General features: G+C 39.8%; 1 protein-coding gene across 1 annotated transcript in view; it reads right to left on the reverse strand.

Annotated features, from left to right (window-relative positions):
- The window catches only part of PTPRM (protein tyrosine phosphatase receptor type M), a 475,520-nt gene that overhangs the window by 74,809 nt on the left and 386,310 nt on the right, over nt 1-14,401 (reverse strand). The gene's annotated exons all lie outside the window — the stretch shown is intronic.

Here is a 14,401-nt window from a genome sequence, read left to right on the forward strand (position 1 = left end):
TATTACTCAGTTTTCTTATCAAGAGTATTATTAGACTCTATGTGCCAAATTCTGTCAAGGGAACCAGATAAAACGATGAAAAGTGAGCTAGATGGACAAGCATGACCTGGCACTGAAGCGTTTCAGTCCTGACATTTGGTGGAAGTTCCAAACCAAGTTGAGACAAACACCCGTTTAAACAACAGGGGAAGACTTACTGCTATGAGATTCAAGACCTCATCTCAATAGGGACTAGCCTTCCACATGGAGAACTAAGGGAGGTCATATACTAGGGAGTATACAGCTGGAGTGTTAGCGGGGTCAATACTGGGCTGAATCCTGTTTAACAACTTCATTAATGACCTGGATGATGGGGCAGAATGCACTCTCATCAATCACAGATTCATTTAAGTTGGAAAAGACCTTTAAGATAGAGTCCAACTGTTAACCTAACACTGCCAAGCCCACCACTAAACCATGTCCCTAAGCACCACATCTACAGTCCTTTTAAATACCTCCGGGGATGGTGACTCCACCACTTCCCTGGGCAGCCTGTTCTAACACTTGACAGCCCTTTCAGCGAAGAAATCTTTCCAATTTTTCTAATACCTGATCTAAACCTCCCCTGGCGCAACTTGAGGGTGTTTCATCCTATCCTCCTTTCAGGTAGTTGCAGACAGCAATAAGGTCTCCCCTCAGCCTCCTTTTCTCCAGTTCCCTCAGCTGAAGAGAAAGAAATGTCTCAGTTTCTTTTAATGCTGGATACAGGAGTCATTTAAATGCAGATTGTGGTACTGAAATTTCACCTGACAGCTCAATGATTAGGACATCTTCCTGATACTAGTGATTTGCTGGACATGGGATACAGTGTTTAAAATTAGGTTTCAGCCCCAATTGCATTAGAACTAGAAATGTTCTTGAATTACCTAACATAAGTTACAAGAAAAGATTTGTCCTCCAAAACAGAATAGGCTCCTGGGACACCAGGATGGTAAAAATAGTCAAGTTAGTAAAAGATCGTAAGATACTAGAAGACAGTAAAACTGATCCAGGCTCAGCAAACCTCAAACTCTGGTTTTCCCCCACACTTACAGTATCCCACTGCTAACAACATTTAAGGTCCCCAGAGAAACCTTTTAGTAGCTGTAACCTGCCTAGATTTAGTGCAAATTCGTCAATGTTACACGGTGGTCCCATGTCCCACTTTGGCTCCCTACCTAGCTCTAAGTCAACCTCTGTAAGCTTAGTTCCATAAGGACACATTTTAAAGTATATCTAAGACAATACCCCCAAAACATATGGTTTGCTTTTTTCGTATTAGGTAGCTGAATTTGGAAGTTATCATTCTCGGTAACTTCACTGTAGCTGTAATAGCTAGCATCTAAACTTGCCGTATCAGTTAAAATACAAACACTTGATATGATACCAGATCAAACTTGAATTTCAGCATAAACCAAGATATGTCTTCTGTTTTTCATTAGAAGATTCCAAAACTTCTCCAGGTGTGGGCAGAACTGTATGGTGAATGAAATACTTCATTGCTGTATGCACATGCATTTTCAGCTTTTAAAATGTGGTGTGTATTAGTGGCATTAAAAAGGGTACTTTCTCTAGTGTAATTTTTTCCTTTTTCTCCATGGAAATAGAGAGGAAAGCAACCTTTTTTGCTTTCTTGTATCACTGCACTGCTAGGCTTGAGCACTTCACACACTGCTCCTCCACGCTAAAACAGTTGTATGGATAACACCATTCAAATCTTTCATGACACAAAAAAAATCATGTTACTATTAAACTTCTAGATCAGTCAGGTTTCCAGGGACTCTGGCACTTGCTGTTCTGCAAAACTGGGGAAATAGGACATATGAACAGGTGGCCTTTCCCCCTCTCAATTCCAGAGACACAGAATCACTACCCTAGTATAGCTGCCTCCCACAGCTGTTTCCACAATCTGGCCTCCCCAGTCAGCAATTCTTCTGCACCGTTTTTCTGGGAAAGAGTGTTGCTTGCTGAAAGGAGTAAAGCAGGCATGTAGTCCACCTCCTGCTTCTCACTTTTCCTGGTGCTAGGGAGAAGGACCCCCACCTACTGTCCTGCCTGCTGCACTCAGGAGAAGGAGGTGGCAATGGCAGAGTCTGGGTGACAGATGCTGGGCAGGTCTGGGCTGGACCAAGCAGGGAAACACAAAAGTTACAGCATACCTTACATGTTGTTCAGCATCACCTCCGCTGAAGGCAGAATCACTACTCCACACTATCTCTAGGCTTTAAGTACTCCTGCAATAGTGATGAGACTACGAATGCTTTCATCTTACCCTCCTGTGGCAGTCAGCAGGGGACTAGTGGGGTCCCCACATCTAGAAGGGGATGTTGTGACAGCTAAAGCTTTATCTGTGAGGAAGGTTCCTGGTACCAGAGGGAGCACTTCTGGGGAATGAGTGTAATTGAGTAAGCACAAGCAGACCTCTGTACCAGTGTGTAGCTAGACAAAAGTTCAGTAGTTTCACTCATTTCTGGGCCCTTAGAACAGGGCTATTCTAAAAAGACCCAACCTGATCCCTCATAAGATATTTAAGGCAATTCTACTGTACCATGCTTGAGTTAAAAGAAAATATACTCCTAGCTATGTCAACAGGAAAGACATAGGCTGTCCTACCTCAGCAATGTTTAAAAATCGATTGATGGCAGAATCATAGTCTTTTGAAAAAATGTCACCAAAAAATAACAAACACATAGTCTCAGAAACAAGAAATAAAAAGCAATCCACAAAACAGTTAAACTTTATAGAAGCCGTAAATGCTGCAGATAGTATGGCCATTTTTAGATTTCTTTGTGTGCTTGATACATGTGCTTAGCAAATATCAGTAAAACAAACACAAATGCTGTGCAAAGAACTGACAAATGGAGGGAAAATATATCAATCTCTAACCAGATATACAATTAAACATATAAAAAGCATGAGCAGTTTACGTGCTTTTCCTTGGATTCAAACGTTTTTGTATGTTCTAGCTACTGCTGGGTCTATAGACTTGATTCACAATGTAACCATCAAAACGAAAATTCAAGCTCGTGATGCTGTAAAAGAAGAGACAATTAAAAAGTCAGTGATAAAACTGAAATGAGTACAAAAGTACTAGGAAAGCAGCAAGACACCAAATTTGTGTAGATTTGAAATGCTTTCCCCAGTGCAAAACCAAAGCAAATGCTTCGGTGTGGTTTGGAAGCTCGACCTGTTTAATTTCAAAATTCCTATAACTGTCCCACTTTTGCTCTCCAAAAGGCCAGAAGTGGTTAACTGCCCACATTAGGAGTTTAATTCCACTACCTCTATGTACTGTGAGTAACACAAGTCTCTCGAAAGGGCCTAACTAATGTAAACAAGGCTCTTTCCAGAATAAAGCACTGCTCAAAATAAAGTATTAGGGTTTAGCACAGCAGCTACATGCAGTTTAAATAAAAACATTTTACAATCAAATTTCTTTCTTTCTCTTTCCCTTTACAGCATCATCATCCTGCATTTTACAGTCCAACAGCAAGACAGTGGACCACGAGGACAGCTACTAAAGTTAAAGAACTAGAAAACACCGAGGATGCTAGCAAACGTAAAGAGTTCTTTGTGTTCTTTCTAAACTGCAGCGACGTTAGTTCTATAACACTGACTACCAGTACATAAAAAAAAATATTAAAAAAATTACTATTTAACATCACATTTTTTGCTTCGTATATACAGAAGCATTGATTTATTTTCTTCTTTATGTGTGTTAACAGCCATACTGAGTCAAACCACAGGTCCATACAACCCATTATTTTTTCTCCAACAGTACTGGTAGCAGATGTTTACAAAAAAGTATGAACAACAGAGCAAATAGAGAATGAATCTTTCCCCAGTATACCCTCTTAGCTTCTAGCAATCAATGGCTTTCCTGAGCAATCTCTTCCTCAGCCAGAGACTGCACACAGCCACTCTGTTTAATAATGAATTTGTCTAGCCCATTTTTGAACCCATTTATAATTTTGGCTTCACAGCATCTTGAGGCAATGAGCTCCACGATGTAATTATGTGCTGTGTGAAAAATATTTCCTTTTGTTCACTTTAAACCTGCTGCTTAATAGCTTTGTTGGGTGCTCCCGATTCCCTATATTATAAGGAATAATGAATAATTGTTGTTAGCATTGCAGAAGTAACACTGATCTCTGGCACAGCTCAGAATATCCTCAGGGGGTAGGGGTATTACAGCAGCCAGGAATCAGTGATATTTCACTATCCTGGAAATACGGCAGAGCATTGGTACAGGAGCTGGATACAGTGGCTCTATGCCACTTTAAGGATTTCCTTATACATAGGATCTTTACACAGTTTACTATGCCAGCCTTACAAAAGCTGTGTACAGCAGTGTTACGCAGAGTATAAAAGCTGGAGTTGAAGTACGGATGGGTGAATGAGCAAAATTACAAACTGAAAATGCAGAGTTTTACCTAGTGATTTGTCCAACTTGACCAGAGACACCAATGACAAACAGAAATAGGCGCAGATGAAAATCAAGGCTAAGCGAACAAAAGCTCAGCTGATACCACAGCCTAATGCAGAGGGCAATGTTCTGAAATACTCTTCAAGCAAACAATACACTAAAGCGTTCTGGCAATGAATAATGGTTGACAGCGCTTGGAAGAGCAATACTGGTATCACAAAAGACTGAACAACTGTTGTACGGCAGTCCTTCTCAGGACTAAAAAGCATATGTCTCAACTTGACAGTCATGCTTAGATTCAGAGCATCTTGGAAGGACATGGGTATCTAAAAAAAGCTTTGCGCTACAAGCTTTCCCCCATTTATTTAAGTCACCTAATTTCTTTCTTAACTATTCATGTGGGGCTGGAGGTGGCTGCTTTTACTGTTCTTTCCTCAGTAGAGGATACAGGCTCTGACCTACCTTTTTGACATTTGTTATGTCATACCGGAATTTTGTTCCTTTGTCATCAGTCTTGGTAAGGAAAAGCATGGAGATTGCTCATGTGTAGGTAATGTTTTCTCACATCAAAACTCTAAGCTCTGTGATACAGCCAAGTATTTAAGCATCAAAGGCAAAGCATTCCTGTTGCCTTCTGCCAGACTAATCACATGCTAAAACTCTGTGCTTACTTCAGGAACCAATACCACACTGCATGGAAGCTTCCACCATCCCAGAGCAAGCACTAGGAGGCATTCTATTCAGAGGGGAATCCTGTCACTGTTTGGGTAGGATAGAGACAAAAATCTACAATTTCGCTAAAAAAAGCTTATATCCCCTTTACTGCAGGCTACCTTGGCTAGCAGAGGGCAGCCACAGCTATGTCTCCTTCTGAACAGCCCCAGCCTGTGGGTAAGGTCCTCGCTTCTTTTGTCTCCTTTCGGTGTGTGGTGTAAGAGCGGAGACAGCCTGTCTGTTACAGACTCAGACATCTCTCCTGTAGATATAAAAACTTATTTTCTTTTATATATTAAGAACATTTATTATTGCACAGCGAAGCACCTTAAAGCTAGATGGGTAATGACTGAGCCCAGCTAGCAGACACATTTTAACCTTACATAAACACATGCTATCTATTTTTTCCACAGACCAAAGCAGAGCATTGACAGTCATGAATCTTTTTAAGAACTTAAGAGGAAGAAACTGCACCGTTTTGGTGGACAGATGCACAAGCTTTGTCACCATTACATGAACATGTCTAAACTATTGTGCGCCTAATGCCCCTGGTGTTGCTTCCATTTAAGTGAACGGTAAAATGTAAAACAGGAGAGAATGTGTATTAAAAGCAACTTTAAAACCATGTCTTACATCCCTTTAAAACTAACTGAACTTAAACACATGCTTAAGGTCTTCCCTGCCTTGGACTCCAGATCGTGCTGTAAACCTAAACCTTTCAGCTCTGGTGTGTGGGTTTGTGGTGAGTGACTCCATTTCCTGTTTCTGTCCTGTGAAGAAGTGTCAATATCATGAATGTTCATCAGTCCTGAACTGAGCTGCAAAATCAGTAACTCCAATGATTTTACATGGCTGATGCTGCCATCATGCCATTTCTGAAATACTCTGACAGTCCTTTGCGAGCCCCTGAAGCCAGCCTGCTTTTCTTTCTGCCCACCTCCTGGGCTGCTTTGTTTCCACACGTACTCCAGTCTCCCCATCAGCTTTGGCCTGGGGGCCAACTTTATTCCACAGTTGCCTTGCTCCTCTTTGCCTGACCAAGATACCTGCATCTTCTCATGGCTGTTTGGTAGCCTATGTCCTCTTCACCTCTCAGATGACTTGCTGAGGACCCAGGGTGACCTAACTGCTAATTAATAAGATGGATACAGAACCAAGGAGTTGGAGGACAGCAGTAGCCCCACAAGAGTGGAGGCAGTGGCACCACTGAGACCCTGCGTGATAGTAACTGGGCGAGCAGCTATGACACTGAGACAGGGGCGATGGCAGGAAACCAGCAGGTGAAAAAGGAGGCTTGCCAAACCCCTTGTCTGCCCAACCACGGTCCACCCGATTTTCAGTGGACTTAACATTTCCCACAGAATCTTTTGGACTGATCAAATCAGCATGTTGTAACAAAAAAATAATTTCTGCTAGAAAATGCTGATCATCTGTTCCATTAAGAGGACACTCACTAAAATACTACATGTTTTAGGAAACACATAAGAAGCCTTCTATTCCAGTTAGAAAACTTCTTAAAAGATACACTGAGCCACAGGATGCATAAGAATACAAATTTTCATTTCCTGAAAAAATTATAATGGCTATTTTAACTTATTTAAAACAATTAGAGAAATTACAATGCATCATAGAAAAGAATGCATATTTTACGTATGCTGTGGATAAACTGCTGCTAAATGAAAACTCCTAATAGCTAAATTATGCTAATTTGAGTTGAAAAGTGTTCCTCTCACTTCACAAACAGCCAGGGTTGTTTTTTTTTTTTTTAATCTCTGGTCATGAAACCAGCAATGGACTGAAAAGCCTAATTATTTGTAGTGAATAAATACAATCTATAGAAAACACCTAGGGTGTATATATAATTAATAAAGAATAGATTATAATTGCATTTAACGTCATTTGCATAATTTAAAATGGAATAACTACATGACTGATTTTTTATGTCTTTTTAAAGGGCACTAATAAAATATGAAGGAGGTAAGAAGGCTTATAGGAGTAGGAAGTAATGAATAATATCTTGAACATTAAAGCACAATATATTATTCTGTGCACATAAATTGGACCAATTCATTTTTGCAGGTGCAATGGGAAAAGTATGGTACATCAGCAGTTTTCAAAAGTAAATAATACGTTAACTGAAGAAGGGATTACGGATTCTGATCAAATATTCAATGTCTTATTTGAATAATTAAAAAGTCAGTCTGGTGCAAATATGCAGCGTATAGCCTGCAATGTTTCAAAAACTTTTCTTGCTTTCCAATCATACATGTCACTAGCATTTAGAAAGTTTAACCTATCACCTTATCACTGTGAGCATTAAAGCCATTCTTGCGGATTTCCCTCTGGAAGCTCCCGTTATGAGTGAAATTAAGTTCAGTGGCCTCATTTAGTTTCCTACTGTGGTGTTCAATAGCCCATCATGACGCATAGATTGGCTAAATCTGAAACTAAATCCTAATTTCAAAAGGTACAGAGAGAGCATAGATATGATACTAGCAGAAGCACAGTAGCAAGATCATTGAGCAAAAATGAGTTGCCTAACAGACAACCAGAGTAAAATACATTCTGAGAAGTCTGCTTAATACAGCCTGACTGTTTCTCAACTTGTGGCTGCCAAAGGGGAGGAAGACAACACAGGCTGGAGAAAAACGGTGCAACAGATTTCACATGATAAAATACTGGAGTGATGTGTGAGTGTTGGTTATTAAAAGGTTAAGCACATATCTCTGTGTACATCCAAAAACGAGCAACAAGATGGAAAAGGTTATTTCTTCCCATTAAAATTATATAACCCCTGATTTAATTAGTTGGACTTATGAGATGTGGATACTGGATTTCCAAAGATCTGCTTGGTGCCAAGCTGATAACCATCACTGAAACTTGGAAGCTATTTCTTTCATTGCTCCGATTTGACATTGCACATGTCCACAATCTTTCCAGAATAAATTGAGAAAGATTTTGCAATGCCTTCAGAGCATAAAAGATCCTAATGATGGAGTCATACGTCAGGAAAAAGGGGAGCAAAATTAAAACAAGTTTTGAAAGACTGCTATGGCAGCTGGACCCAAGATGGGAAAAACCCCACAACTTTCTAAAGAAGACTGAAACTTTATTGCCATAGGATAATGAAGAAGAGGCACATCTACAGAACTGCATGTAACAGTTAAAATGATTCAATTTAAAATGCTTAAGTAGACTCACTCATTAAGGACTAACATCAGAGGTTCTTATTGTGCTTTAAATTGCTTTTTTATTTTCAGCCCAGCTATGCTGAAATATGAAATTAATGTCTACTAAATATCTGACCATGGAATAGACTCCCAGGGCGTCTTCAGGACCATGAAAATTGACAGGTTACAGCATATTTTTACTGCTGATACACTTTATATTCATTCATACGTTCGTCACCACATACACCAGGACTACCAGAATCAGTAGAGCCAGAGAACAATTCAAACTGCTGCCAGAGCTCCTACATAATAACAACTTACATTCAGTTTATTTGTCTAATTGATCAGCTTAAGCATCTGTATCTCACGACTTTTGAGTGGACCAACACTTTTCTGAGTGGATCAATACCACCAGCCTCTGGTTTAACTGCTTAGAGGGATACAACGGTCATGAAAGATGCGCTTAAAGCTACCAGGCTTTCCTTAGGACACAGTCTAAACTTTACATACAATACCGAGTCTTGTAGACTCACACAGAGAAAAACATTGGGCTGAATTAGGCATCCTTGCTGCCTGAGATCATATACAGTTCAGAGTGTTCAGGCTACTAAGAGAAAAAAGGAGGTTCACACCCAAGTAAATCACAGACTAGTCAGTACCAAAACCAGCCGTGTCACAGCATAAGCAAACAGCTGCCTATGCCCCACTGACAGTAATCCTAAGGATATTGGCAGCGTTCTAGTCTATACACCTCTGCAATTTTATTATTCAAACAGATAAAACCCCAAAGCTTTTCTAATGAACCCATGACCTGCCTACATCTATAATCTGCGGTAAGAATAAATTCCAATTAAACCTGCTTAACAAAAACAAATTAGAAACTGTTTCTGCATGTACATGCACTTTTATTTAAATTGGAGGAGAAGACATTTAGAAAGTCATGGGACACCTTGATCACTGGACAGTTAGCCACACAGCAGCATAGGGCATTGTCATGTGATACTAAGCACTGTGACAGCACTGCTCATACATTTGAAATATGTTAAGGACAGAAATTCACAGCTACTAAGCACAGGTTCAGAATTGCAGAAGACTGGCTAACACAGCAACAGACATTCAGCAAACTAAGTGTCTCTCCTCTGAACTGAAAAAAACCCCAAACAAACGCCTATTAACTGCCATCCAACTAAAATTGTTGACAACTAATTCTTGCTGATGATCAACTGCTATCAATTCTGCTATGAGAAGAATTAAAGTGATATTGCATGCACTGGGAAGTTGTGTCATTAATAACAGTCTATTTACTAGTCAATGCAGTTTCTGGTTTAGGGTGACTTTATTTCAACAATTTGGTATTGATCTGGAATACCTCAGGATTTCCAAACCAAAACTTGCATCGTGGACACTGCAGCTGCTCATTTTTGCTATTGCTTTCGACCTCCCTAGATACGATCTCTCCAGTGCCAAGGCTTCCAGTGTCCAAGACTCTGTGATAAACCCAAGCAGCAACAAGTTACCTGGGATTCATGGAAGGCTGCTGCAGATCCCATGACAATCTGAAGAAACGGAGTTTTTCTGAACACAGTCCTTTGATAAAGGAGAAATACTTGTCTCACATAAAGGACCTTCATATTACCATTAGTTATAGTGATCCTTTGTTATGCACAGAAGAGAACACCTACATAATAATGTATGCTTATAATCAGATCACTGCAACTTTCCATTATTAAATATGCAACTGGGCATTCAGGTGATTGTTCTGAGCCCCATCTATAAGCTGATGAAACTTCACAAAAAGTAACAGCAATGACCTTTACAGATGAGTATTTCCAAAAATTTTCCACACCGTTTCCACAGAACAAATTTCCACTATTTTACTTCTATTTCTATTTCTGTTACGTTTACAAACTCTAATGAGTTTTCTCATTACTGCAAAAACAGAGAGACAAACAGTTACCTGCTCTCAGTTCTAGAGGACGCAGATGTTGCCTTTCGTGTATTTACACTGGGGACTAATGCCCCCATTCTCACCCAATGTTCCAGAGTCTTTCTGCTTGCTTTGTAATTTATGTCTTGTGGGATAGAAAATAACCTGCACTGATTGTGGTATTGACTGTCTCAGCTGGTGCTGCAGCATATCAAATAAAATCAGAGAAAAAAAGCAAGATAAAAATGTACAGGTTGGAGGTGAGATGGGCCAGTTACAGTCACAAGGAACACATGCACAAAAAGCAGCACCAGCTGGGTCCTGCCAGTAGCTAGATCAACATAGCATCAACAAAATACTTATTTTTCCTACTATTTTCAGGATTTCAGAACAGGGCCCCAGAAGCACAGGGCTTAGAAGTGTCACGTGGCAGCAAATTTGTCTTCCGGCCAGAACCAAAAAGAAAGAAAAGCTGCAACTGGAGCTTGGAGTGACAGGATTCTAGTCTGTTACGCCTTTGCATGACAGCAGAAAATGGAAACACTATCAGACTTCTGTCCTAGGTCAGACATTCATGTAACAGTGGTCTGGAGAAAACAAAATCTTAAGTGGGCACCTATGGGGTAAACTGCCTCCATGAAAAATTTCCTGCTTGCCTGCAATGCTTTCTGCCCCCCAAAACAAGGATATGCATTTCTGCTGGTTTCAGAGAGGTTTTTTCCTATTTTGCTTCTTCAAATAATTTTCTGTTTACCAGAGATATTTCACTGGCCAACAGTACACTGCATGAAAAACTTTGTTTTTGTTGACTATTGGCATATCTACATCCATATCAATGAATACATTGCTAGGAAGACAGGACTTCTTTCATACTCCCAATTATTCTCAACATTCACCTCCAAACCCTCTTCGAATTACTCATTTTTTATGATCACCTTTGACCACAACCCCCCAAGGTATAACTGAACAGGGAACATCACCAGATAACCTATTTCAAAATACTTCTACCGATCTAGAATAGGTGCGAAGAAGCACTAAACTGAAATGAATTGTTCAACATACATTAGACAATATATTTCATGTTCCTGACCTTGATAGGCCCTCTAAGCCTGTATCCTCATAGGTACCCATCTGTTTAACTGCAGTGATTTAGAAATTAATACCGTTGTATTGGTGCAACCCCTCAGAGTGGAGACCATGCAGCATAAAAAGGGCATAATCAGTACCGTTTATCTTGACAGTATATGACTTCACTGTCTTAGGAACAGTATTGGTTTAACAATATTAGTACAAAATAATTTCCTGGCTGAAACAGCTAACCACAAAACCTTGAGAAAGGATGTGTTTGACAGGAGGGGAGGAGAGGGAAGACAAGACAGTGTGTGAAAAGGCCTTAAAGTTAAAGCTACACAGAGGAACCTTTTTTTAAACTCTGTTATTGACACAGTCCTGTTAGTGACAATAAGTGAGGCTGATCTGAGCAGGATACCCTTTGCAAATCCTGGCTTTTCAAAGGAACCTCTGGTTTTGAGATAATGGAAGCTCAGAACTCCCTGTCATGGAACATAATGTGAAATTGATTTGCAAGGCTTTATCTACACAAAGTTGCACTGGTTTAATTAAAGGTGTGTTTTTAAATCAATTCTGTTAAACTAGTCCGAGCTCCTGTGTGGACACTCTGAAATTGATTTGGAACTGTCTTATGTCAACTAACCTTAATTTGGGAAAAAAACAATTTACACTGAACAGGTGCCAAATTTTGCTGATCCAAAAACAAGGTTAAAAAGAAATCTTATTTAAAATAAGATTTTGATTCATTTCTTTGTTCCTGCCCTAGCTACACCAAGCTATGCTGGCCTTCAGTAGCCTAGTCTAACTGTTTAGGAAGATGAACCCACTTCTTTGCATCCATGCGTTTATGGCCTCGTGGCCTTGTGAAAGGATCTAGGGTAAAGCACTGTGAAACTAGGGAGTCTAAAACCAAAAGGTGGCAGGTGTAAGGAGAAAGAAATGATGAATTGTAGACACCATTTTCACCCTCATTTTCTATTTATTTTGCTTCTGTAATGCAGTAGATAAGCTCCCTCATGAGCGGTAAAAGCTCTCTCGTGCTGTAGTATTGGGGAGCAGCTTAAATAACCCACAGTTAGCGCAGGGGTGCATATGAACTCAGGGCAATGTTATCCTGTCAGTCTTACGTTGCTGGAAGCAAGCCAAAATCTCTTCTTTCTTAAGGTCTGGCGGGGGATAGAAAGGATTTTAAACATCTATTGCAGACTAGCTGTGTGGAAATTTCCCTGAGTTTAAGGATTTCTGTGCAATCCCTTCCAATCATTTACACTCCACTAGGCTGCAAATGAAGGTCTGCATTTGAGTCCACAGCTTACAGAAATGTATTCACGTTATTTTCACACCTGAGAAACACACGGGAAAACGGGCAGTGAACTTGTTACCGACGTGCCGCTAAGGACACGTCTGCATTTGCTCTCGTTCTACAGGCACAGCCAGACACAAGTGCAGAAGCTGCGCTGCTACATCCCAGAGCCAGGGCCTGATCCCGTGCTAGGGAACGGGGCCCTTCGCACGTGCCACCGCAGGAACAGGGCTAGCCTGGGGGATGTTTCCCTGCCGATATTCAATCAAAGCCTTCTCAGTGATGACAGTCAAAATAGCTCAGCTCCTCCCAGAAGTACAACAAAAGGGTGTAATCCTGTAAAGTATGGTGTTCCCCCAAGCCCTGTACATTGGGAGCTAGAGATACTCGGTATCTCAAGTGGGTAATCCTAGTGCAGAGTTGAGCAGCAAGTGACTAAATACCAGCCTGCCATTGCCTAAAGATGATTTTTCAACCTTTATCCTTTGTGTCAGTTATGTTACTCCAAAAACTTGTACATGAAGCCGACAGGACTTAAAATTACATAGATGTGCTTAGATTGTGAACTATAGTCCTAATTATTGAGAAGAATGGCCCTAATTATTAAGTTTTATTTTAAAGCACTTAAAACTATGCACAACAGTAAATGCTCTGTATCCTTGTACTCCTCTGAAGTGCTGCTAATGGGTAATGTGCTGCTTTACTTTCTGTTCGGTTCAACAGATTTATTTTCAGAGTGAATCCTGTGTGAATTTCTCCTGAATCAAACTCTTTTCCTGGTGAGACTACATAATCCTGCTGTCTTGTTAGAGCAAAAATTATCTATGAGACTTCATTCAAAACAAATCCCCTGCCAAACTATTTCTTCCTTTTAATTTGGACAGTTATCCTTCTGATAATTTATAAGGAAAAAATTATTTCGTTATCTAGTTCAACCTTGTAAAGAGGATGGACAGTATCAGTCTGACAGCAGCGTAAACAAAGAGATTTGCAAACTTAGCAGTGCTAGAATATATTGGGCAGGTTTTCATTGCATATGGAGGAAAACCAGCAATACTGCAGTACTTCAACAGAAAAAAACCCTCAAAGATATATCTAGTTATGGTTCATTCTGTTTATAAACAATTTCCATATATAAAAAAGACTTTTTCAAACGTAGCTGCAGTATTTTAAGTCCCCCTTCCCTGTCACTATTAATAAACTGCACCCTAATGTATTGCACCCACTGGCATTAGTCATGGCCACATCTACTGTCTGTAATGAGATGCCATTTATCAGCTTGGTAAGCTAAAAATCAAGTGATTTTTCTGGAAATTGTTTCTCAGTAGCATCATTTGATCCACTGTAGCTAAAAAGCCATGTCATTGGTTGCATTATATATTCCATTTTACAGTCTTTTTTTAAAAAAAAAAAAAATAATTGTAGCTTTCCTCTAGGCTTAATGCTGGTATAAAAGGTTTTGGCTGATGAGCAAAGCTTTTCCAAAGACAAGAATTTTCTATTCTATCATTTTTAAATAACAGTGTCATAAAAAACCTCACAGGAACAAACTTGTTTAAGTCAGCTACACAAATGAAAGTTGACAAGTGATTGGCTCCTTCTGGGAATGAACTGTTTTCTACATTTTAGGGGAAAAAATGCCATCAGTGACTTTGGAAGTGGCCTGAAGCATGGGCTTTGGAAGTCTAATACTACAGTTACCAGTTTAAACAATTACTTATTTAAACAATTGTTGTAACACGAAGTTGGCATGACAATGTGCAAATTTCAGA

This window comes from Leptosomus discolor, chromosome 13 (assembly GCF_034619465.1).
Source record: "Leptosomus discolor isolate bLepDis1 chromosome 13, bLepDis1.hap2, whole genome shotgun sequence".
Lineage (NCBI taxonomy): Eukaryota > Metazoa > Chordata > Aves > Leptosomiformes > Leptosomidae > Leptosomus > Leptosomus discolor.